This window comes from Papaver somniferum, chromosome 3 (assembly GCF_003573695.1).
Source record: "Papaver somniferum cultivar HN1 chromosome 3, ASM357369v1, whole genome shotgun sequence".
NCBI lineage: Eukaryota > Viridiplantae > Streptophyta > Magnoliopsida > Ranunculales > Papaveraceae > Papaver > Papaver somniferum.
Genome location: NC_039360.1, coordinates 6,679,377 through 6,705,585, shown reverse-complemented (window position 1 = coordinate 6,705,585; position 26,209 = coordinate 6,679,377). Strand labels below are relative to the sequence as shown.

At 35.9% G+C, this 26,209-nt stretch overlaps 2 pseudogenes; one reads left to right on the top strand and one right to left on the bottom strand.

Annotated features, from left to right (window-relative positions):
* Nucleotides 1–5,266: 5,266 nt before the first annotated feature.
* Nucleotides 5,267–9,491, top strand: LOC113355232 (annotated as a pseudogene).
* On the bottom strand, nucleotides 8,817–15,219 carry LOC113355231 (annotated as a pseudogene).
* Between the last annotated feature and the right edge of the window lie 10,990 nt (nucleotides 15,220–26,209).

Below are 26,209 nucleotides of genomic sequence, written 5' to 3'. Positions count from 1 at the left end.
TTTGCACTAACTCCACCTTCACTTCCTCCATTAGTGGAAACTCCACCTTCACTTCCTCCATCAGTGGAAACTCCACCTTCATTTCCACCACCTTCATCTAATCCACCTATATTTCCTCCACCTTCATTTCCTCCACCTTCCATTCCTCCACCTTCGCTTCCTCCACCAGTGACAACTTCACTTGTATTCCTTGTATTTGCACTTAGTGGTTTTGTCTGAAGAGGTTATGGAGTCGGGACATTACAAGGTGTTACTTCTTGTGATCTTTTCTTCCTCCTTTCATTTTCTCTGTTCAAAGCTGATTGCAGATTAATACAAATAAGACCAAAAAAAAATTAAATAGGTAAATAAGGTTGGGAAAATTGAAGACAACTAAGCCACGGCATAAAACAATGACCAAGAAAAATTGACATTGCCAGACGCAAACAAGTTTACGGATGGGACCTTTAGTAATCGACGAAGACGTAACAGTTATAGCGGCTAGGAAATAATTTTTACGGCTTGGTTTCTCAAATTACGGATAGGAACAACCTAGTCGTAAACACTACCGCTGATTAATTTTCAACACAGAAGAAGATAAGGCTAGGAATAACCTAGCCGTGACAACTACGGATGGGACTTTGTGCAATCGACCGAGCCGTTACGCACATAACGGCTAGGAAGTAACACTTACAACTAGGAAATCAAATTACGGATAGGAACAACCTGGACGTAAACACTACCGTTAAATTAAATTTCGAACACAGAAGAAGATACAGCTAGGAATAACCTAGACGTAAACAAATTTTTGCGGTTAGGATTCCTCATTTCCCGTCCGTATCACCCAGTACGTTATGGCTAGGAGTTCTTAATGTTCCCAACCGTAACAGGTATTTACGGCTAGGAAAACAAGAACACCCAACCGTAAACTTGTACTGAAACTGTATTTTCAGACCTAAATTTTGCGAAACCAACTGAATAATCATTAATTTTTAAATAAACAGTGGTTTTTTCAATTTATACCTTATTGCAGTCATATCAGGAGTCTCGGCAGTTGGTTCATTTCCTTCATTCACTTCTTCTTTATTTTCACTTTCATCTTCACTTGATGAACTTGGTTTTTTGGTTCATGAGGAGGTTGTTTCGACGATCCTGCCTTTTCCTTTATCTTCATCATGGTTTTTTTTATAATGAATCTAATCGACGATGAATTTCGGTTGAATCGACGACTAATTGATTCAAAGGAAGAAAAAAGAAAGAGAGAGAAGAGTAGACAATTCTTCTCTCCAGTTTTTTTTTTTTTTTATGATTTTCAAAAAAATTTAAATTAGATTAAGGTTTCACCTATTTACCACCCACACTTTACCTAAATACCACTCCTAATAAAAAGAACTTAAACTTTGTGACCTTCTTTAATGTGAGTATCAAAAACCCACTTTAACAACTACTCAGTCAATATTCCTCGTTCAACTGTAAACCCTAGACACACTACTACCGATATAACCCGCAGCCATCACCTTAGGTTGATCGTACATATGTTAAATGATTCAAACTTAATCAAATGTTTATTTTGACCGGTGAAAATATTTCGATATTTAATGATGTACAAGTGAACAAATGCATACATCACTATCATATGATCCTTAACTTGAATCTTATTTTACGTTTACCAAAAATCGATTTTGCATTTAGAGTCTCAGAGAAGGTTAATCGTCGATCTCAAATCATAACTTCGTTATCAGAATTAAATTTTTTAGATCAGAAGAGAAGATTTTATTAAAGAACAGAGAATGTACAAAAGTCTACAGAATATAGACTATAAAGAAGCAGATGCAAAACAAAAACAAAACATCAAGAGAAAACAGTATCCCATTGTGAGACAGCATTTGAGAAGTTCAGATGAACTCTCTTCCCACAAGCAGTTGCCTACGAAAGCACCAAAGATTTTACATCAATAGTTAATCCTGGTCTGTCTTGAACTTGTAATTTTCCTCAAAGGTTCTACAATTTCTTTCTCTCCACAATACCCAAATTACTGCCGCCGGAATGAAATCCCACACCACCCTTCCAGAGTGAGAAAGCTGATTATTATGACAGGTATGAGCAAAAGAGAACAAATTTTCTGGAAACACCCACGCCCAATGACTTTTTGGAGTCACGGCATTCCAAATGGACTTTGCAACCTTGCAGTGTAGCAAAATATGCTCCTGAGATCCAGAACTATCTCCACAAAGAATACAAGAACTATAAATGTCCATACCTTTATGATTTAACATATCTTTGGAATTCAATTTACCATGTACTGCGCACCAGAGAAGGAAACTGACTTTAGGTGGGATACCAATTGCCCAGACAAATTGATGTGGGACATCAGCTATACCCTCTGCAACAGTAAAAGTCTTGTAAAGTGACTTAACTGTGAAACATCCAGATGGATGTAAAGTCCACCTTCTTGTGTCAGGCAGGTTGTCTGTAGTAGGTGGGTTACTACCTATAATAGTAAGCAGGTGTGCAAACTGAAGAACCTCTAAACCATTCATAGCTCTTTTGAAATTAAATTTCCAAGAACCATCATGAGAAATATGATCAGCCAAATTCCCAAACTACATATTGCCCAACTTATAAACTGCAAATTCCCAAACTTCGTTATCAGAATTAACGTTTTCGGACTTTAGTGGTTCCTCCCGGAACTTGAATGTAATCAATTGAGAGCATTTCAATACTCAAATATGTCTACATATGATTTCATTTAAGAAACTGATGCCATTAGTGTTTATATCTATAAATACCCCCGTTCATTTTATAACGGTCTGATTAATTATACGAAAAGAGTTTGAGAAATCCAATCCTTTTTCATTGAATGTGTATGTTTGGAATCAACTTTCATAGCACCTTTTCCATTTTATGTACATGAACTAATGGATTTTTCATTCATCCCATTTACCACCATTATTTATGGTTGATAAGGAAAAATGGCGGTCGTGGTGATCAATAGTTGTGAGCTTAGGCAGATTTCTATTAGAGTTTACAAAGAAGATAACTAGGTTAGATTATGGTTACCCGGACCAAATTTGGTTTATGATTGAAAGGAGATTGTAGTGTGGGTGGTATCTAGGAAAAGCATAGGTGGTAGATAAGCAAAATCTTAGTTAATAAAAGGGAAAAAAGGGTAATAAGTTAAGTTTATTGCCGGTATTTTAGAACTTTTACATAAATTAGGTCCCCCATATCCACGTCTTGGTTATAACTATCATATTAAGCCCCGCAAACAAATCCTAATGCAGCCCCAACAATAGGATTCAAAAATTAGTTAAAAATGTTGGTAAGACTCGACCAGCTAACTAACAAATCAATAACCCTTATTCATATACTTATTTAATGGTAAACCTGCAATTGTACTTTAAATTTAATTTACTTTGATCTGATTTTAATATATTTATTTTATAAACTTTTTTATTTTGAATACTTTACAAATGTTTTGGATGTTCTTTTTTTTCTGATAGTTTGTAAAAGTGGTCTTGGGCTATATTCGAAAAAATTTATATGGTTGGCATACCGTCTGTTGTTGGCTTGTTCACAAATAATATGTCATGAGTTTCGGCATTGTAGTCGGTATGGTTTGGAAATTTTCAACTATGATGACTGCTGCAAGAAAATTTTACAAAAATTGAACTGGCACTACGTCACCATAAAAGGAAGGGTCACAACTCTGTCGATTATCCAAAAGTTCGGCATGTAAGTATGATCTAAATTTTCTCCGACTCCGACTGCAGTTGCAAAAGAAATATTAACATCCACGACCACATGATTTCTAATTTCCACATATCAACCAATAGGAAACATCCCAGTTGGCCGGGGTCGAGCTCCGTCCTATAAATATCAGGACAGTGTTGTAAAATCAAGTTTTGTCCGTGACGGACTCACTGTCTATTTGGTAGTGTTACCGTATTTTCTAAGTAACCTGTTATAGAGGCTGAAGAAATCATTAGAGGGACTGATATAATAGGAAAAGGTCTTTCAAAAACCCTTTTATCTATATAATTTTTATAATGACTAAAGAACCCTTATTTAGTTAGTGTTGTTAATTTAATTACCTAATCATTAGGTTAATGAAAACTTTTTTATACTTAATGAAAACTTAAATCAGATTAAGAATTAGCTTTGGTGGAGAAATAAAATAGAGAGATTTCTTTTTTAAGAGATTTATTTAAAAAAACTATATTTCGATTTACTCAAACAAAATGAATGATTTTAGTGGCAAATTGAAGGTGGGTAAATCTCTATATAATAGAGAAACCATATTTTTCAGAGAACTCCACGATGGAGATCCTGTTATGGATGATTTCTTAGCTCTAATTTCAATTTCAGGACAATTTACGGTTGAAATTAACCAAAGAAGCCAACCGTAGGAGCCATTTACGATCGGAACCATGGAAGCCGACCGTAGGTGCCATTTACAGTTAGTATATGATGAACATCCAACCGTAACTGGTTAAAATTGGGAAAACCCAATCATAAACCAGTTACGGTTGGATAGTTCTCTTACGCGACGAACCGTAAATAGGTTACGGTTCGTTTGCCAGTGACTAGTATCCAACCGTAACTATTTACGGCTGATAACATTCAAGTCAAAGCCAACCGTAATCAAACTCACAAACTTAACTTATTTCCACTCAGGAATCTTTACGGTTGGTACTGTTAAAATCGAAACCAACCGTAAATATCTTTACGGTTACAAAAATGAACTGTAATTGGATATTCTAAATAGTCTTTAGAATTTACGGTTGATAGTTCTTCAATAACCAACTGTAACACCTTCATAAATCGATTTTACGATTGGTAATTAAAGAATAACCAACCGTAACTCAAAAAATCATACTACCTCCGTTTCTTGAAAACAGATACTTTAACCTTTTCATTTTAGCCTAAAAATGGGCCAAATTGAAAAGTAAAAGTATCTTTTTTCCAGAAACAGCGGGAGTAGGTTTTTTTTTAGGTTTAAATATATTTGATGATGGTTATCAAACAAAAACTAATTTTGATTTCGTTTTTTTTTAATGTATTAATTAGGTTTGAATAGATTGGAGGGTGATTTAGTCCCTTTAAAAATGAAAGGGTAATCTAGACCTTTAACATGACACTAAAACACCCCCTAACATTTGGTAGACATTATTATCATGGTGCAGCCCCGATAACAGGTTACTCTCCTAAACAAGGGCCGGTGGGCACACGATCTTTTCGGAAATAAAATTGTAATAAAACCTATAAATAAATACACACAGTCCCTAGAGATGCCAAAACCTATCTGTAGAAAAAAACATCCCTTCCTCGGAGAACGACAATGGCCGCTTCTGGTTTAAGAACAACACTGAAACGAAAACATCACGACGACGATTTCTTCTCTGATTCTCACAGGTACCTTCTAAATCTCAATTTTCCGCTTCGAATTTTCTGTTTTTTTTTTCTTTTTCTAATTGCTAAAGTTTTGATTTTGTGGCACAAATTTACAGATTTGGAAGTGATTCCGATGGTGAGGTATGCGACCATAGAAGAAGACACAATCTAACTAAGGTATTTCACAACCTAACTAAGGTAGCTCTTTCACACTTCAATTTTTCTTCTTTGCCTTCCTTTATGATTTGATTTGTTTTATTCTGTTGGAGTGTTTTTTACTGTTCAGTTCAACATAGGACTAGAACCCAAATTCGATAACATGTTAGTTGTTAATTTACTCTATTAAGTGATAAATTGCGTAGTTGTGCAGTGGTGCTGGTAAAGTTGGTGCATATTCACCAACATCAGCAATGTAACTTGCTTGTTTGTTCGATGTTGTAGCCTCGGTTTGGGTAGGATAGTATGCTTATAGTGTTGGTTTTGGTTTATTACAATTTTCCCCTTTGAGTATACGTCGCGGTTGTCTGTTTTTTTTGTTCTTTTTCAAGGGAAGCTGGTTTGATAGCTGAAGAGAAACAACTGGCACAGTTATGTTTTAAGGTGAAAACGGGTTGATGAAGCAATTTAGTGTTAGATTTCTGCAATGATGTCTCTTTATCTATTTTTAAAAGAAACAAACTTAAACTTACTGATCAATTGCGCTGTTGTTTTTCTCAATTTTTTATGCTAGCTTTAATCTAGATAGAACCATGTTTTTAAACCTGTAAATCTTCTTAATGTCGGTATGTAAGAAGAGTTGAATTCAAATAGCTACTTGTAGTTTGATGATTTTTACTTTGAGGTGTATTTTTCTCACTTGCAGGTTGCATCTTTGGAACCAAACCAAACGCCATTAAGGATTGGCCAGGAGGCCTCTGCACATGATTACCCCCCTCCTTCCAAGGTATATTCAATTTCTAAAAACAATGAAAACAAGGGAGTTAATATTACCAGATCTGATGAGGTTCCTGGAAAATCTAGTACAGATGGGACAACAGCTTCAATTACAATCAAAAGTGGAAATCTTTCTCTTGGAGCCTTGGAAAAAGCAAAGAGAGTCTTACAAATGCAGAAACAATTATCGGAAAAGCTAAAAAAGATACCACTGGTAAGTTTAGCAACCCTTTCTATACTTGATGATTCTTCAATTTGTCATTTGGGTTTTCCATTTTTTACTGGTCGTTTTACTACATTTTCAGTTGAGCTTGTTGCTTTTGTGTCCACGACTCTTGAGTTACATATCATTAATTTCTCTTCTCCTGGTTTTTAGGTAAAGAAAGTCTCTATGCCAGGTTCTGATTCGACGCTGCCCTTGGGATTACACAACGAGCTACATAAAGCCCCAGCGTCAAGTGTGGCTCCTTCGACTGCTGCACCAGTAACTCTACAGCCAGGTAATGCAACTGTGTCTATTGGTGGCATGGGTCCACTTTCTGGACTTGCAACTGTATCTATTGTCGGGAAGATGCCAGGAGAGATTGTGATTCATCAGAAACCACCAAAAGCTCCTGTTCTACGTCTAGATGCACATGGTAGAGAAGTAGATGAACATGGCGATGTGATTAATCAGCCAAAGTTGACTAATCTTAGCACCTTAAAGGTTTGTTTTCGCAATTTCATCCTATTGCCTCTTATCAATGTGGTTCTGAATTGCTGCTCTCGTTTACTTTTGAATAAAAAATAACTGATGTCGGTCATCACCGTTGTTTGAATTACAAATTGCAGGTCAATATCAACAAGCAGGAAAAGGATGCATTCCAAATTCTTAAGCCTGAATTGGAGGTGGATCTCGAATCAAATCCTCACTATGATGCGAGAATGGGTATCAATAAGGCGAAGCTGTTGAGGCCAAAGAGACTGAATTTTCAATTTGTGGAGGAAGGTGTGTGGTCAGAACAGGAAGAGATGAATAAATTCAAGGTTAGTAAGTTTGACATGAAACTTTTTTTCGTTTTTGCTTTCCTATTAGCAGATTACTTGTTTGATGGTTCTCCTGAATATGCATCCTTATTGATTTCTAGAGCCAATTCGGAGAAGCACGGGCAAAAGAGTTGAGGATAAAGCAAGCACAGCTGGCAAAAGCGAAGGCCGGGCCTGATACCAACCCTAATCTGATTGAAATATCTGAGAGAGTGATCATCAAAGAAAAACTGAAGGACCCAATCCCTGAGGTCGAGTGGTGGTAAGTTGCTGCTGCTATATTATTTTCAGTGTTACTGTTCTCATTATTTTTCTTTAAGCTTGTTTTTAATTTATGCTTACAGACATATTTTACTGATCTTATATAAATGCTGAATGTACCAGGGATGTTGTGCTTTTGCCTTCTGGAACATATGGTGACGTCTGCATTGACAGCATCAAAAATGACAGACTAAAAACGGAAAAAATCACAATATATGTTGAGCACCCTCTGCCAATTGAGCCCCCAGCTGAACCTGCCCCACCACTTCCCCAATCTTTTAAGTTAACCTAGAAAGAGCAGAAGAAACTGCGTACCCAAAAGCGTCTTGCAAAGGAGAAAGACAGACAGGAGATGATCAGGCAAGGTCTGCTAGAACCCCCAAAGTCAAAGGTCAAAATGAGTAATCTCATGAAAGTTCTTGGATCTGTAAGCCACACAAGATCCCACGAGGCTTGAAATGAAGATTAGGAGTGAAGCTGCTGAGCGTGAACAAGCCCATAATGACAGGAACATTGCACGTAAGCTCACACCTGCAGAACGTCGTGAGAAAAAACTGAAGAAGCTCTTTGATGATCCAAACAAACTTGAGAAATTTGTTTCTGTATATAAGATCAATGACCTTTCACACCCACAGACCCGAGGTAAGGTAATCGGCTAACAGGTTGTTTGGTGATAACTGAGGACTTCACTATTGTGGTTGTGGAAGGTGGTAATAAATCCATCAAAAGATACGGAAAGCTGATGCTTAAGAGAATAAATTCGGCCGAGACCGTCAGAAATGAAGAAGAGGACAGTACAGCTGAAGATGATGACAAGCCAGTGAACAAATGTGTCCTTGTATGGCAGGGAAGTGTCGCTAAATCTAGTTTCAACGGGTTTGCTGTTCACGAGTGTAGAACTGAAGCTGCTGCTCGGAAATGCTTTGCTGATGCTGGGGTTGGACACTATTGGGACATTTCTGTTAACGCTAAAGATGATTCTTGAACCAAGATATTTCCTCTTTATCCAGTAGAGGATGAAGGTGCACAGTTTTTATAAGCTTATTGTTGTTTGTCTACAAGACAAGTAATCTTAGATTACGAGTTTCATCTTGCTTAACTAGTGTTGGTACTTAATTAGTAAGTCCCCCCTTTTCATAATTTTTTTAGTATTCTCTTTTTGTTATCTTTCTCAGTAAACAGTATTTTCTCTCTTTTTGTTAACTTTCAACCCTGTAATCTAGCCCAGAAATTTTCCACAGATTTTATAACTTTAAGCGAGTCAATAGAAGCCGTAGCCGTATTACATCGTTTACTCTAAATGTAAAATAGTTGCCATACGAACTTGGTCTTGTTACATCTTTTTACACATCTTTTTTATTTGAAATTTCTGATGAATTTCGATGTCTACAAAACACAGGTGCAATAAGTTTACTCGTCTTTGACTGTATTTTGCAAAACACATCAGATCAACAGCAAAGTTGGTCGAACTATATTTGTAAAACCAAGGAACACACAGTTTCAAAAACCGACTATGCCAAAGTCATCTTATCGGGTTATAAAGCCCAAACTTGGTAGCTATCACCATCAACTCATCCTGTTTAGGAGAAAATCACAATGCTACCGTCTTTCTGGCTCTTTTTATTGTAGACGCCCCTAAGATGGGTACTGGAAGCTTCAAAAATGAGTTCTTTTGGGATGAAATTAATTTTCGCAGAACGAGAAGTGGGTATACTAGTTTCCATACAATCTGCAATTGACTTTGTGTTGGTCATCCAGGTAATGCTTAGTCTTGATCCAGAGGTCCTATCACATTTCTTGAGCTGTCTTAGTGACTTCTCCATATCCCCAAGTGGGAAGCCTCCTTCAGAGCCTGGTTCGTCCCTAAGAAATCTAGCTGAGACATCTTGCTGGAAATGCTTGCCTCCCCAAATTTTACCTGCATATAGTTGTATAAAGTTACGTTTTCCCTGATCAAACAAACATAGAGACAGCACTTTCATAAACCACGTGCATAGACTTAGTTATGTGGGTAAGAGACCTTTTATTGTGAGACCAGTATTCCTTTACCAGCAGCCCGAACAACGATTTTTCCACCTCCATCAGCTTCCTAGGTTCATCAAACTCCGCAATTTTCCCTGTGTGCAAATGATCAATTTTAAGCACCAAAACTTGTGATAAGCCATTTTGGATACTTTATGAGTGTTCAAAACCTACCATCACTTATAGCAAGCACCATTGTACTATCCATAACGGTAGGTATTCTGTGAGCCACGGTGATAACAGTACATTTCTCAAATTCAGTCCTTAAGATCTTCTGGAGAATGGAGTCTGTTGCACTGTCGATTGAAGCAGTAGCTTCATCAAGCACCAATATCTGGCTCCTCCTTAACAGAGCTCGCCCCAGACAGAACAACTGCCGCTGTCCCATGCTCCAGTTTACACCGTCTTGTTGAACTGCACAGGCTTAAAGATCATAAACTGATCCTGGAAAATTACAGTTAAAGAAATACGAAAGAGATTGATACTTTGCTCTCAATAAAAGTACCTGAACTATCTAAGCCCCCATCTTTATCTTGCACCATCTCTCGAAGCTGACATTTACCAAGAACCTGCATACATGTATTGGAACATCCTATGAAGTCGTTTTCGAACTAAGTATGGCAACTCCTCCAATTACAAAGAAAAAAACACAACATATAAGCAGTATATACCTCCCAAATTTCCTGGTCCGCATGTTGAGAAAGGGGATCTAAATTGTACCTGACAGTACCGTTAAAGAGAGTGGGATCTTGAGGGATAATTCCTAACCGTGATCGTAGATCATGAAGCCCGATGGTTGAGATATCAATGCCATCAATGATGATTTTCCCCCCTACTGGTTCTACGAGTCGAAACAATGCACCTATTAGAGTTGACTTCCCACTTCCTGTCCTACCAACAATCCCAATCTTGTGGCCTCCTTCAAATATGCAACTAATCCCTTGAAGAACAACTGGAGTATTCAATCTATACCTCATCTGTTTGACATCGCGTTTCTTAGTAATACAGATTTCACTAGACGTGAAGTTGCAAACTGTAGACAAATTTAACATAAATCTTTCTTTTACCTTCAGATCATGGATCTCCACTCTACCTATCGCAGGCCAACTTGGCATGGGTCGATTACCTTCAATGAGTTCTGGAGCTTCACTAAGAATGTGCATGTACTGGTTTAGCCTTTCTACAGAAACCATACAGTTTGCTAGTGTGCACTTGTGTTGAACAGCAGCAACTAGGAATAGGTTCAGTGAAAGACCATAAGACAGTGCCATCCCGATAAATCCTGCCATAAGAAGGATTGGTCATGGAAGTGTTTCATTAGTCAATCTCTCATGCAACATTTTGTAATCTTCATTTTTATTGAACAGTAAACTTTTTATCATTGGATTATGTACATAAATGTGTGGGAGAGGAAGACAGGCATAAAACGTAAAACCAAACCTACCCGAACCGAATATTTTGGTAGGAAGCAAAACTATCACCAGGGCTGAGCAGCAAAGAGTAGTGGCGCAAAGTGTTTCCAAACGCAAGAGCAACCACTCATTTGCAGAAAAGATATGAAAAGCTGGACCACAGTTCTTGTCAATGAGATCAAGATTCTCAGTGAAGAATCGGTTTTCGTCCTCAAAAGCCCTAATTGTCATCGCCCCTGCTATAGATTCACCCAGATGGCTTGCTAGCATTGACTTGGTAGTTCCACTCATCCGCATGAACTCATTTGCAGAAGCAGAATAGTACCTCTGTTGGGTTTAAGGACATATTCAACATCAGTTACTTATTTACAAGGAAATCAGTAAAAATGTAAAAAGAAACAGGTAACCAATAGGTTCCCTCTCAATCAACAATCAGCAAGTCATGTACATGGCCTTTGTTCGCCAAATGTAATATTTTATTTTCCTAATGAGTGTAAAGAACATCCACCCTTAAGAACCTTTGTCGAGGCTTTACCTTGGGCAATGTGGAACTGTTCCAACAGTGCATAACCTCCCTCAATCTCAAAACATGGGATAAGCGGGGGGCTCAACCCCGACACACTGGCTTGCAGTGGCGAGATACCAACAATTAGTTCAAACTTTTATTCAAGGAGGTACTCCAGATGGGCTTGATATGGTTTCATGTGATCATAAGAAGGTAACAAGGAGCTTTCAATGTTCACTGTTTACAGTCTTCATATTCCTATGACCCAAAATTATGAAAAGAAATTTGTTGGAGGTTTACCTGCAACAGAATCACCATAAATACCATCGGTATAGCGATGAACAAAACCTGCCACGTGATAACAGCTAGTACTCCAAGATTGAAACAAGTATTGACACTACTCACAACAGCAAAAAGGAACATGGATGGGAGATCGAGGTCTACAATACTCAGATCAGATGAGACCTGTACCAAAGAAAAACGTTAGTGTCATAAAGTTACCAAAACAAGAACATTTTGTTCTAACTAGGGGCTTCTTACCCGACTTAGTATCCTACCCAAAGGTGTAGCTTCAAAAAAGGCTACTGGAGCATGAAAAAGAGAGTTCAATAGCTGATCAAATAGTGACTTAGAAGACATTATTCCCAAAGCAACCCCAGAAAGAAATCTAAAGAGTATAAAGAACATTGAGCTACATCCAATCAGAGTGTACACCAGGATCAGTCGCAACTGGGTAACTTTAGGGTTCTGAACATTAGCAGCCATCCAATAGTTTTGTAACACTTGGCCAACAAAAAATATGATTTGGCTTAGAATCGCTACAGAGAAGTAAATGAAGCCTTTGTTTTGATTTAAATACTGTAGATATGGTTTCAATCCAGTGTCCCCGGTTTCTCTATCTTCTTGCTCAATCAGCTGATGCTCAACTGAATCTTTTAACTGATTTCCACAATAACTTTCCCGAGTCTCTGCGGAAGAGGATTCACATTTACCAGGAGAAGTTATTTCGATGTGTCTTTTAGCAGTAGCTGTAGCTTTGTGTGCATTAACAAGGTCACAGAATGCTCGACTAGAAGACAGCAATATATGATATGAAGCCGCATGTTGGATTCGCCCACCAGACATCAACTGGTAGGAAAATAGAAACTGTTCAAAATATAATGACGGAGTGTTTTCATACTTTCAATTAATGAGAGGTAAACTACATTTCCTTCAGTGGTTACTGATGAACAAACTTTTAAGCAACAAAAGAACTTGGTTTTTCGTAAACTCACGTCTACTTGCTGAGGTTCCTCCTTTGATAATAGTAAAAGTTTTAGTCACTACCTCAACAAAACTTGGTGACTGACACACCTCTTACAAAAGCCAGTTAATAAAGCAATCTTCCAGTATAAACAAATAGTATTCAAATACTGCATTTCATTTTCAAATATAAGTTTTCTTCAAAGAGGATCGAGAGGTATCTGTTTCATGGTTTCCATATGCATGTTAGAGATCGTTTACAGTTTACCCATTTTATGTTGCTAAATATATGCTATGTACCATCAACATTTATATGTCTAATTGTGAACGAAAAACAGAAAACTAGATCTTACTTAGCACGAATCTACCTTCATTTACTCTTAGTACCAATATACTGGTTGATTTTGAGGCAGTTAAAACTTAACACATACAAATAACCTGTGGCTTGAAGGAATTAACATATGTACTGACCAATATAGAATCAAATGAAGGAAGGAAATCAACTTGATGTGTAACAAGTAAGACCGTCTTCCCCGATAGAGCTCCCATTATATATTCCTGAAAACCCAAGTTAGATTTCAGTAGCAGCCAAATGGATAACATAAATAACCAAAATTGTAACAGAATTGGGAGATTACATTAAATATGCTTATAGCAGTATGGGCATCAACTGCACTAAATGGATCATCCAGAAGATATATATCAGCATCCTGATAGAGCGCACGAGCAAGTTGAATGCGCTGCTTCTGACCACCACTCAAATTGATTCCTCTTTCTCCTATTTCAGTTAGATCACCGTATGGTAGCATGTCAAGGTCCTTCACCAGTGAACACTTCTCTATTGTTTCTTGATATCTTTGTTTATCCATGGTGCGGCCAAACAGAACGTTGGCTTGTATACTTCCAGACTGAATCCATGCCATTTGAGAAACATAAGCAATCTTCCCATTAACTTGAACCTGTAAAATGGTAAAGGCAAAAGAAAAAAACTAATCTCAAAGAAATAACCTCTTAACAAAACTATGATTAAGCTTCTCAAGATAAAGTATGCCCTGATAGCTTCAAACCAGAGGAAAGTTCAAGGGTGATAAGAACTCACCGTTCCCTCCACCTTAGAAACTTCTCCAAGCAGTGCTGCTAAAAGGGTTGATTTACCTGCACCAACCTCCCCACAGATGGCCACTTTCTCACCAACTTTAACCTCTAAGTTTATGTTCTTCAAGGTCGGCATTGATGAATTCACTTCCCATGAGAGATTAGCTGAACTGATATAAATGGCATATTTGTCTTGCTCTGTGCATTCCAGTTTTCCAAATTCTTTACACTCTAACTCAGGTTCTGCAAGAAACTCTGAAATGCGCCTAAATGCAACTTTTACATGAATAATCATTGCAATGATATCTGGAGTCAGTCTAATGGGTTCCTGGCTTCCTGCACAATGCGCAGAGTTGCCACAAAAGTGAAGACATTTCTAGCATTGAGAGGAACTCCAATAACATAACAAGCAACAAAACTTGCACAAGAAACCAGTATGGGTGAGATCCAAAACAGACATAAAGTATATCCCATCAGCAGCTGAGCAGCTTTCAGAACCTTGACCTCCTCTTTCCTTAATCTTTCAATAACTAATTTGAAAGACATCTCCCAATCGTAAAGCTTCAGAACCTTCATGTTCAAAACAGCCTCTGATATAGCTTTCAGCCTTTTGTCTTGTGCCACTACAAGCTTACTCTGGAACTTTTGCTGTAACTTGGCCAACGGAGTGCTGCATAGCAAGGATAATAATATTACAACTAATGACGCAACTGATGCAAACCCAACTGCGCGGTAAAGAATTGCTAATCCAAGACACATTTGAAGGAATCCTGTCCATATTTGGTGCAACCAATAAGGGAATTCCCCAACTCTATAGCAATCTACAGTGACAAGATTAATTATTTCCCCAGCTGAATGGTTTGACTTGGCAGCATTAGAAAGCCTAAGTTGCTTTCTATAAATAGCTGCTGATAGCAAAGACCTGACTCGAACTCCCAACAATCTACAGCGGAAGTACCACTGCCTCTGCGACATCGACTCAACGAATTTGGTCAAGAACAATAATATAGCTAGTATGTAACCCTCGTGCTTAAAAGCTTCTTTACCTTCTGAAACAGAAATGAAGGCGCCAAGAAACAATGGTCCTGATGAAAGAGTGATTACCTTGAGAAATGCAAAGATCCCAGATATTAGAATCTCTTTCCAGTAACAGAAAACAATTACTCGTCGAATTGACGGCTTGATTTGCTTTTGTTTCTTCAGTTGTTCCATGAATAACAAGTAACATGATTCAGCTCTATCTATCTTTCTTAAGATGGGTATATCAGTATCTTCAAGTTTTTTATTCTTACCCTTCTTCATCAATGGATTCAACCACCAAAACGACATTTTACTAAGAAAACCAGCTTTAGCAAACTGAGTTTCACTCTCCATACTGTTATCTACTTTTTGGCTACTGTAATATGGGTGTCTGGGTTTTCACCATTTAAATCATTTTGAAGAGAAATTCAAGTGTTTGATCACTTTCTATTAAGGTATCTTCTGTCATTAAAAACTCATATTTGTTTGACTCAGAAGACTTGTCCCAAGGCAAATTCAATGGTAGGGTAGTGTAATAGCATAATTAAAAAGAAAACGTGAATGAAACTTGTAATATAAAATTCTTTCTTATCCTAAACGGCTGTCAAGAAGGCAAACATACACAAATAACAAAAGAAAAAACCAAATGCGTTGTTGTTTTCTCGTCCTAGTTCGTTTGCAATAACCATCTAAACTCAGTCACATATGCATGTGATTGTTCAGATTTCCTAGATTCGACCAACGGGTCAAATCAAAACCAGCAGCAACCACCGTTCAGAGTAAACTAGCTGGACCATCCCATGCTAATCGACCCTAATTAAACCAAAAAATTATGAAGGAAAGTGAGTCTTATTATTGTTTTTGAGTTAATATGTTGCAACTTTACATACCTCACAGAGAGTTCCAATTAAACAGGGCCGCTGAAAATGCACTAGCATTTCAACCAAGAGTGATCCTGACTTGAGAATTTAACTTGCCAGATTGAGTTAATCAAAAGATTTAGCAAGATAATCTCCAGTACAATGTTATGCAAGTAAAGGTTTTTTACTTCATAAGTCACTGAGCCATGTAAGTTCTTTGATACTAGTTCATGGTAAACCAAAAATATATCCATTACTAGTAGAAATACAAAATAAGTCACTCTAGGTTAACGTGATAAACACTCAATTTTTCTCAAAAATAACATTATCTCTTGGTTGGGACATTTGGTATGACATGTAAACAGCATTGTTTCGTTTTCCAATTTTTGGTAACTGATTGCGAGTTGGTGAAAACGGAATATAACTCGGTTGAACTGAGTTAGTAATGATGTGGGAAATCAACAAATATGTTGTCTAATTAAGAAAAATGCTATTATACATTATGTATGTAATGGTGACTCGACACTGACTCGTACAACAATTGATTATTCGAGTTTAATTTGAATGTAATGAATCAAGCCAATAACTTGAGTCTAACTAACCATAAACAAAATATGTAACACGCAAATGTGATGTTTAAAATAGTATAGAAGATACCTCTATTTCAACAACTAAGGTGTTTATCTAACTAAGTGTTTTAAATTTATGATTACTGTATAGTGAATAATAATGTGAAAACAACTCTGCCAGATCAACAAAAACTAACATGCTCTTCATATAAAAATAAACTTTCATTTTGTCAGTGATCAAAAACTTTGAGAAATCTTAATAGCAAGTAGACATATTGAACAATATGATTAAGAAAAGAAAAAATTATTTAAAGGACTAGACAAGTTTTATATGAATTTTCTCTTCCTTGGACGCAATTGACTAGCAATAGGACACACAAACAATAAACAAAGACATAGTAAAATTGAAAGCCAAAACTGAATTACATTTCTACCTCTGGGTAATTGCTAGGAATCGACAGAAGATACCTCAGCTGCATATGACTGTTGGTCATGTCATGTGTTTTCTCCAATTCAGAAACACACGTCCATGGTTCAAACTGAAACCAGAAGCAACCATCAATCACCAACCACAGAATTCGCATTAACCAGGTGGTCCAGGCTGTAAACTACACTAGCATTGGAATCAAAACCACACAGATGTGCCCATGAATAACCAAAAACTAGTGATACCCAGAGTGAGATTCTGTGTCTCCACTGCTTACTGAAATAATTAAGTGTCCAGGAATACCCATAGTAATAAAGCACTAAAACTGACCCAGGGCTGTTTTGTGATAGACTTAGTTAACTAATTCTCAATTCCTTAAAATGTAGCGCCCTAACTAAACCATCTGCTTATGGTCTATTCTTTAGAATCATATTATCTATTTAAAATCCTAATTACATAAGTAACCGAAAAGGCTAAACCCAAAACAGTATGATGTTCATAAATGAAAATCTCTCGATTGATATTGATAAAATAGTTAGTTATTTTTTACAATATATACATACATAAAAAGATACACAATATTTCTTATTCTCTATAGCCTTAAGCTACGGGAAAAAATGTCTTCACATGCACTATCTTTTTTGAAATTTAAGACTGAAGTGGAAACGATTGAGCACCCATCATCTCAAAGGGGTGCTCAGAGGAAAAAAGAAAAAAACTTCCAAGTAATCAGTAACATGCTTCACAGTTTTAAAAAGAAATTCAATCGTAATTGAATAGTCAAGATACATAACATGTATATGGGTAATTTCCTCATATAACTCGGTTTATAATTTTGCCTTATCCGTGCAATTTAAGTCATAAAATAAACAAAACTAGTCATAAAAATCCAAGGTGGCCAAATTTGTGGTACAAAAACCCCACTCAAATGTTGGGATTCCTTAAAACTCCATCTTAAACTAAATTGTACAAAAACCCCAAAATTTTAAAAATTTGATACAAAAACCCCAAATTTCAAAATTGGTTTCATCAAATTTTATGATGAAACCAAAAATTTGTTTCATCAAAATTTTGTTTTTTTGGGTTTTTGTGTTACTTTTATTTTGGCGGGTTTTTTGTGGATGGATAGTGACTCCTTTGGGGTAATAACTCGCGGACCGTAAAATAAAATCTAGAATACAAAACAAAGCTTGGCTAAGTTAGGCTAGATAAAGATAGGCCGAGATTTGTCTAGGAGAGATAAATCTACGGCCGTGGTTTTTCAATTAACTATTATAAATACTTTATTAATTAGTGTCCTATTAACTGCTCATGATGAATGATTAATTAATTTTTCATGATAAATGTTCATTTAATGAATTTAATAAATACATATTTATATCAATAAATAAGTTTATTAAAAAACTATATATATATTGATCGGTAAATAAAGAATTTGGTTCTACCGAGTTTCGAACTCAGGTAACTGGTATCATCATCCAATGACTTTACTACTGTATTACAGTGACCCCGGTTAAAAATTATATTAATAGTTTTTAATAGTGGTAGTGAAAGAAGCAGGTGGTGGAAACAGTGGCAGGTATTTGTGAGTGGTGGAGGTGGTAACATTACTGGTGGTGGAAAAAATAGTGGGCATGGCTGGTTTTTATGTACAATGGTGGATGTTAGTGAATAGTAGTCGACAATAATAATTCTGTGTCTTTACAAAATGGGCAACATTTTATGGTGATAGATGTAGTTGGCTGTTTTTAGCACAACTGGTAAGGACAAAACAGAAATATTTTGAGGAGGATACTCAATCATATAAGACGATATGATCATGACCGCTGGATCAACCAAATGGTATCCCAGCTATTTATAGTACCCGATCGAATAAATCATGATTTTTAGTATTAAAATAAAATTAATTACATTTCAAGTATACAAAACAAAGTTTGGACAAGTTAAACTAGATAAAGAACGATCAAATTTATACTCGCAGAACATAAATCTACCGCTATAAATGATCACGTTTAATTAAAATTTAATAATAAATGTTCAATTGATATTTCATAATAAATGTTTCTTTAATTAGTCAAATGAATATATTTTTATTGATGCATAATAAAATTATTTGATATTATATATCCATATCAGTAAGCATTAATGGTGGTTGTGATGGTGGGAAGTGGTGGGGATGATGGTGGTGGGTATTAGTGAGATTGGTAGAGTGGTGACGATAATGTGGTGGTGGAAGAAGTAGTGGTAGTAGGGTGAGAAAAGGGGTCCTAAGATGGGTAAATTAAGCACTAATGGTGGTTGTGATGGTGGGTGGTGGATCGGCGGTGGGAATAATGGTGGTGGGTATGGTGAGACTGGTGGAGTGGTGGCGATAATGTGATGGTGGAAGAAGTAGTGGTAGTAGGGTGAGAAAAGGTGTCCTAAGATAGATAAATTATTTAGTCATCCTTGGTTAATTTATTTTTATTTTTTTAATTTGATTTTAGTTTTTAATTTTTTTTTAAATTAAAACAATTTTTAAAGGCCAGATTTTTCCAAAAAAGAAGATGTTGTGATTTTAAGGTTTGCTGGGTAGGGGGCAAGAAGAAAAATGAAACCTATAAAAAAAATTGACCAAACACAAGGCTACGCGCGAATTAATTGTAGTCAGTTCAGTTTCTCACATCTTTCTTCATTCCCTTTTTTTGTCTTCGTTTCTGTTTCTGTCATTATTTCTCCCCTATTTCATGGGATTATGCAAGGCTACGCGTGAATTAATTGTAATCGATTCAGTTTCTCACATCTCTCTTTATTCCCCTTTTTTGTCATTTCTCCCCAACTTCGTGTAATTATGCATGCTTGAGATATAGTTCATGATAATAGGTAAAGAGACAAGAAAAGAAATGGATCAAGAACTAAATATTATTATAAATTTTAGGAAAATGAATAAACACAAATCTACATAAATTGGGAACTCAATAATTTATATCAGAGAGAGAGCTGTGAAAGAAATCAAGAAAGTTGGGGGCAATAAAAATAATTAAATTCTAATGCTAACAGATTTTGCAAGATTAATCTAATTGATTTTAAAGTAATTTTAGGTGTTTTTAGTTTTGTTACAAGTTTGGTGAATAACCTTTGATGATATTTCGTTGAAGTAGTGAACGAAATAATGTTCTACTGCCCATAGGGTTTGCTCTAATGATTAATTATGTTTGTCCCAAAGGATTGTATGACTTACATACACAATATTAAAATATTCGGGGATAAGGACATGTTTATTAACCAACTCCTCAAAACATTTAGACCTAGATCGATTGGTTCGATTCTTATCAGAAAATTACGACATGTATGAATCGATGGATACATTTGAAACACATATCCTTACCCGTGTCGTTACGTCACGGGTTGAGACCTAGTCAAAAATATAAATCATAGTTTGAACAACTTAGCTCAGATAAAGAGCGGTCGGGATGCATTCTGAGGAAAGTTAAATGCGTAGTTGTGGTTTGCTCTAATTAAAATTAATAATTATGAGTGTTTTATTAATTAATGTCTCATTAATCTCTCATAATGAATAAATATGAATTTTTCATTAAATATCCTCTTAATTTATTTAATTTTCATCATTAAATGTCCTCTTAATTAATCTAATAAATATGTATTTTTTTTATTAATTTAATTACTCTGTAATTAAATTATTTAACGATGAGTCTTTAGACAAAGCTTTTGGTAGACAACCTAGCAACAAGCTGGGCTCCAATACCCTTTTGAATAGCAATGCCTAGTCTATGAAAAATGAAACTATCAAAACAACTACTAGCGTCGTTATTAACTAAACAATTCTTCAGACGCTTGAAAAAACACAAAGTATTTCACCAAGTTCCCCTAAGGTAGAGAAACCTAGGACTCTCAAGCCATGATCATAACCGCCGCATCACCTAAATAGTACCCCCACTACCTTTAGTACCCGGTTGTATAAATCATGGATAACATTATAAACTAAAAGTGGTGGTTAATTGTCTTATTAATAACATATACTTGGTTAAAATACATGAAAGATCAAAAAAGATAAAGTAAACCACAAAATGTCACGTTATATAATTACTACAAACAAACGGGCACAAGTCAAAATCAATACACAAAAAGTTACTTATTATCGAGATGTGTCATTGTGGTAAGGGTTGCACCCTAGTTATGTATACTTTTCTGCATATTTCTTTGTACTGTATTATAAAATGAAGCTTCGCTAAGTTAGGAAAGATAAAGACTGGTCTTAATTTCCTTTCAATTGGTAAATTCACGGTTGCGGTCGATCCCATGAATACACATTTTAATTGTGAAAAATTCATTGCATATTTTCTTATTCCCATCTCAAAAGTATAAATCAAAATGGAAAATTTTGATCAACTGAAAATACAAACCTACCTTCATATAAAACTAAACAATTGATTCTCTCGCTCACATTCGGTAGGATAAGTGGGTTTGAAAACTCTAATTCCTTACTTTGGAGCAAACGACAATCAGAAATAAAGTTGGGAAGGGAGATAGATTGTGGAGAGGAAAAAACTCAAATCCAAGAATATAGTTCCATTCAATCTTCTTTCAATTTTCTTTCAATCATCGTCCACCAAAACGTAATTCTGTGACCAATTAAACTATTCTGAGCTAAGAGAAAATCCTTCCTTTTTTTTACATTGTTTCATGCATGAATTTTTGGGGTTTCTATCATTTTCTTAAAAATAATTTGTTGTATAGCTAAAGTATACATTTTCAAATATAACCTTATTGATTACAATAAGCTCATGGTTGAAATTTAGGGGTGCGTGTATTTTGTAATTAGCCAGATTATGAAAATTTTGCTATCACAGGTCGTCGAGGTTTCAATCTATTCACAACTTTTTAGTCTAGAAAGGTGAGATTTTCTCAAGAACCAATTTTTCGTTTCTATTTGTTTAGACTTAGTGGAAATATAATTTTGATTTCATCTTGATAGATAAACTTAGAGAGAAACTTATAAGATTATTCAAATTACACGTTATAATTTGACAATAGATTAGTATTTACAAAATGATCTTACATGTATACAAAAGCCCCTGTTCTCCGGGCTTCTATTTCAAAGTCCATAATAATTTGACTAGAAGCTATTTTGAATAAAATAATCTAACATGATTATACGTAATTTATATAACACCCGTGCCATTATGGCATGGGTTAAACCCTAGTAAGATATAGAATAAAGAGTAATAATATTGCCATTCCCGTGCTGAATAATAATATTTCACTCCATGTGTTACTTAACTTAACAAGGAAATGAGGCAAAACCACAAACACTCCTCCCAGGAAAACCACACAGACACACATTAAATTATTCACCCAACAATAAACAATCATCTAAAATATGATATTCATGAAAGACATATTATTCTAACTGTTGATACCCAATTTCGCACCCCCGAATAAAAATCAATATTTTTATATACTCCAGTGCAAGGTGCAGGATAACTTATTTAGGAAACCGTATCCCATTAGAAAACCTTTCCATACCACCCCATATAATCCGTCTTCCATCACCAAAATAAATGAAATAGGGGAACAAAGACTCCAAGGTGACTATTCCTCATAATTATGTTCTTTCATCACCTTCTCATAATGATGTAAGTAATATGTTTATGTAATATAAAATTTTCCTTTGATTTAAAAAAAGAAAGAAAAAAATCCACCTTCTCATTAGCAGTATGCAACATATCCCCCTTACACAAAAATACCCATCGAATTTCCTCCACCACATTGTTTAACTCTACTCTATATAATTATTCTACTCCATTCAATTTCCTCCAAGTACATTATTAACTCCACCCAATAAAACTATTCTACTCCCAAAAAATTACTATTTCATTTCTTCCAAACACATTGTTTCACTCCACCCAATAAAACTATTCTACTCCACCAAATATCATCCTTCTACTCCAACCCGACTGCATGATTAAATCCCTCTCCTCATTCCATGCACAAGAATTAAAAGAGAAACCATTAATTTTTTAAACTCTCCTACCAATTTCACCACCAATACTAATCCCTATACTAGTGTATTTCACCCTTCCTACTATTTGTTGGGTGCAATAATCAAAAACAAAGAAAAATCAAATAAGCAAAAGTTATTGATACTTAGCTCCTTTATAATGGAAGTGATTGCTTTGACGAAACGAACAAGCTCCCCGTATCTCCGCAACAGCAACAAGGCAAAACTTTGGAAAATAGAGTGAGTCACGTGTTCAACACGCTGTCCTTAAGACATTAGCGCCCGGCTACACTCAAGAGTGATGCTATAGCCCTCACAGGACGGATATCTCCAGGATAAAACACCCTAATACACCTACTACTAGCATATGTAGTAGATGCTCAACTTGAGCTTGGCAACTCCGAAAAAACCGTTAAGGAAAATTGCGAATGCTTAAAAACCGCTATAAAATATTTTTCCTTAGGGGTCCCTCTAAAATATAGAGCAACCCCTTTCCCATAGATTTTACAAAAGTAGTGAATTTCTTTATATAATTGACAAATACAACTTAAGAAGAAAAACTCCCCGATGTGGGACTAAAAGGTTTATATAGTTTCTTAAAACTACTAAAAATTGGAAACTCCACGATGTGGGACTAAAAAGTTTCATTCACAAAATAAAACAATAAATTATAATTTTTTATTAAAACTTTAAAAAATTATTTTTTTATTAATCGTTTTCCAACAATCCCCCACATGAATGAAAACTCAATAAAACATGAAAACACAGATAGATCTTGGTAAATAAACATCCCAACCTCACGATCCAAACAAACTGATCGTGCAAGTGTTGAAATCATACTAGTCATTTCTACGTCCTCTCCCTCACACAAAAGTGTGTTGACCCCAGGGTCATACTATGGATTGCATAAATCATAATAGTATTGAGAGCTTTCATCTTTAATTCTCACATGGTGAGACTATATGTATCTTTCACCAGAGTGAAAAAGCATGAACTAGTGAACCCTTAGTGACCTTTAGGTCCTAAGTTCCAGTAATACCAAAACCATCAAAATGAAAATCACATAAAAAACGCAGGAAATACCATTTTAGGCAGAGGTGTCCATGAGGTCTTGAACCTTTGCTTAGTGAGATATTACCAGAATTACTTGCTAGAGAAAGTGAACTATGTCTTGAACTGCTAGCATTTGATGTAATTCGTGATAACAACCACGGGTGATATCTCCAAGATTGCTGCCAAGCTCGTGCCGTTTTGTCCGTTTTGGCCCTGGACGTATCCTGTTTCTCAGAATGCTCTAGAGAATCAGCTCATATTCTCACAGGAAGCGACCCACTTCCTCATTCAGATAGGTGAGTTTCCATAAAGAGTGTTACTGCTACACCCCACTTCAATCTTAAATTGAAACTATAGAACTCATTAAGACTTATTAAAAAGTCATCCTCCACATGCAGTCACACTATCACGTCTACACCATAGGGAAGGGACAGAGAATGAAAATCTCTGATAGTGTTTACCTTTACCCACCACAAATTAGTTGTCTCATTCGAAACCTTGATCATGGGATCTCCAGTCAGCAAGGTTGAGTATCCTTCATGGCAAGTTTAATATATGAGCTTAAGCCCCAACCCCCTCGATGCATTTTTAACTATCTCTTTGTACAAACCTTTCGTCAAAGATTGCGCGATATTCTCCTTGGACTTTATCCAATCAATGGAAATAACGCCGATTGAGATTAGTTATTTCTTAGCTTTAACTATTATAGCTTGGCTAACACAATGTATAGATATAGCTGGCACAGGCCTATGCCAAAGAGGAATGTCTTCTAAAAATCATCTTAGGCACTCGGCCCCCTCTCATGCTTTATCTAACGCAATACTCTCAGATTCCATAATGAATTGAGCGATATGTTTGTTTGGAAATCTTCCAACAACAAACCCACATGTTAGAGTGAAACCATATCCACTCGTAGACTTAGACTCCTCTGAGTCAACTATCCAGTTTGCATCATAAAGTCCCAAGGACAACAAGATACCTTTCATAAATCAAAAGAGTATTTTAGGTACCATAATACTCTACTCAGTGCATCTGAATTCTCTTGCTCTGGACTACAATTATATCCACTTAACTTACTCACAATATAGGCAATGTCTGGACTCTTACAGTTCATTAAATTCATCAGACATCCTATAACTTTTGAGTATTCAAGTTAAGATACTCCACTACCCTTTTTTTCTTGAGACTACAAGAATAATCGTACGAAGTACAAGCAGGTTTACAATCAGACTGATTGTATCTCTTAAGCACAACTCAACATAATGAGAACGACTAAGACTTATAAATGTTTGATTATCTTCTAATCCTCATCCCTAAGATTACATCAAAAGGGCCCAAGTCTTTCAAGTCAATGTTCTCATTCAGTGCATGTTTTTAGTGGAATTGATCACATCTATGTTTGTATCAAGCATATCATCAACATACAAGCATACAATTACACAGACATCCTTAACAAGTTACTTGTAGACATACTTGTCAGATTCATTAATTTAAATCCACTATCCATTATCACATGATTAAATTTTCCATGTCACTGTTTACGTGCTTATTTGAAAACCATACAAAGATTTTTCAAATTACAAACTTTGTATTCACAACCTTTCACTACAAAGTCTTCAGGTTGATCTATGTAAATTTCTTTACCTAATTCACGGTTTTAGAAAAAGCTGTCTTAACATCCATCTGATGTATCTCTACGTTCTTTATGGCAGCAATAACAATTAGTATCTCAACGGAAGTAATTTCCGTCACAATTGAATTAGAATCAAGGAAATCTACACCTTCTTTTAGTTTATAGCCTTTAGCTACCAACTTAGCTTAATATTTTTCCACAGTTTCATCTACCTATCGTTTCCTCTTAAAGACTCATTTACATCCCATGGTCTTACAACCTGGAGGTAAACTAGCAAGCTCCCAAGTCTGGTTCCAACGGACTGAGTCCATTTCACTAAATGAAGCTTCTTACCAGAATGGGGTTTCAGTAGATATAAGGCTTCTTTACAAGTCTGTGGCTCAGACTAAGCTAGGCATGTTATGAAGTCGGTTTCATAAGAAGTCTCAAGTCTAATTATTTTACTTCTCTTAGGCTCAACATCAACTTCATCTTCCTTTAAAATAAGTTCTGACTATTTGAAGATAAATCTAGGGGATCAACAACACATCTCTAATGAGGTACAGGTTTAGAATAAACATGTTCAAAGAACTCAGCATCCCTAGATTCCGTAATAATATTCACACCAATGTCAAAAAAATCAGAACACACAACCAAAAATCTATTTGTAGAAGTATACTCAATATACCCTATACGAAAACACAATCAACATTTTTGGTTTCAATCTAGTTCTTTTAGGAAGAGGAATTACAATCTTAGTCAAACGCCCCCACACTTTGACACATTCATAAGAAGGTC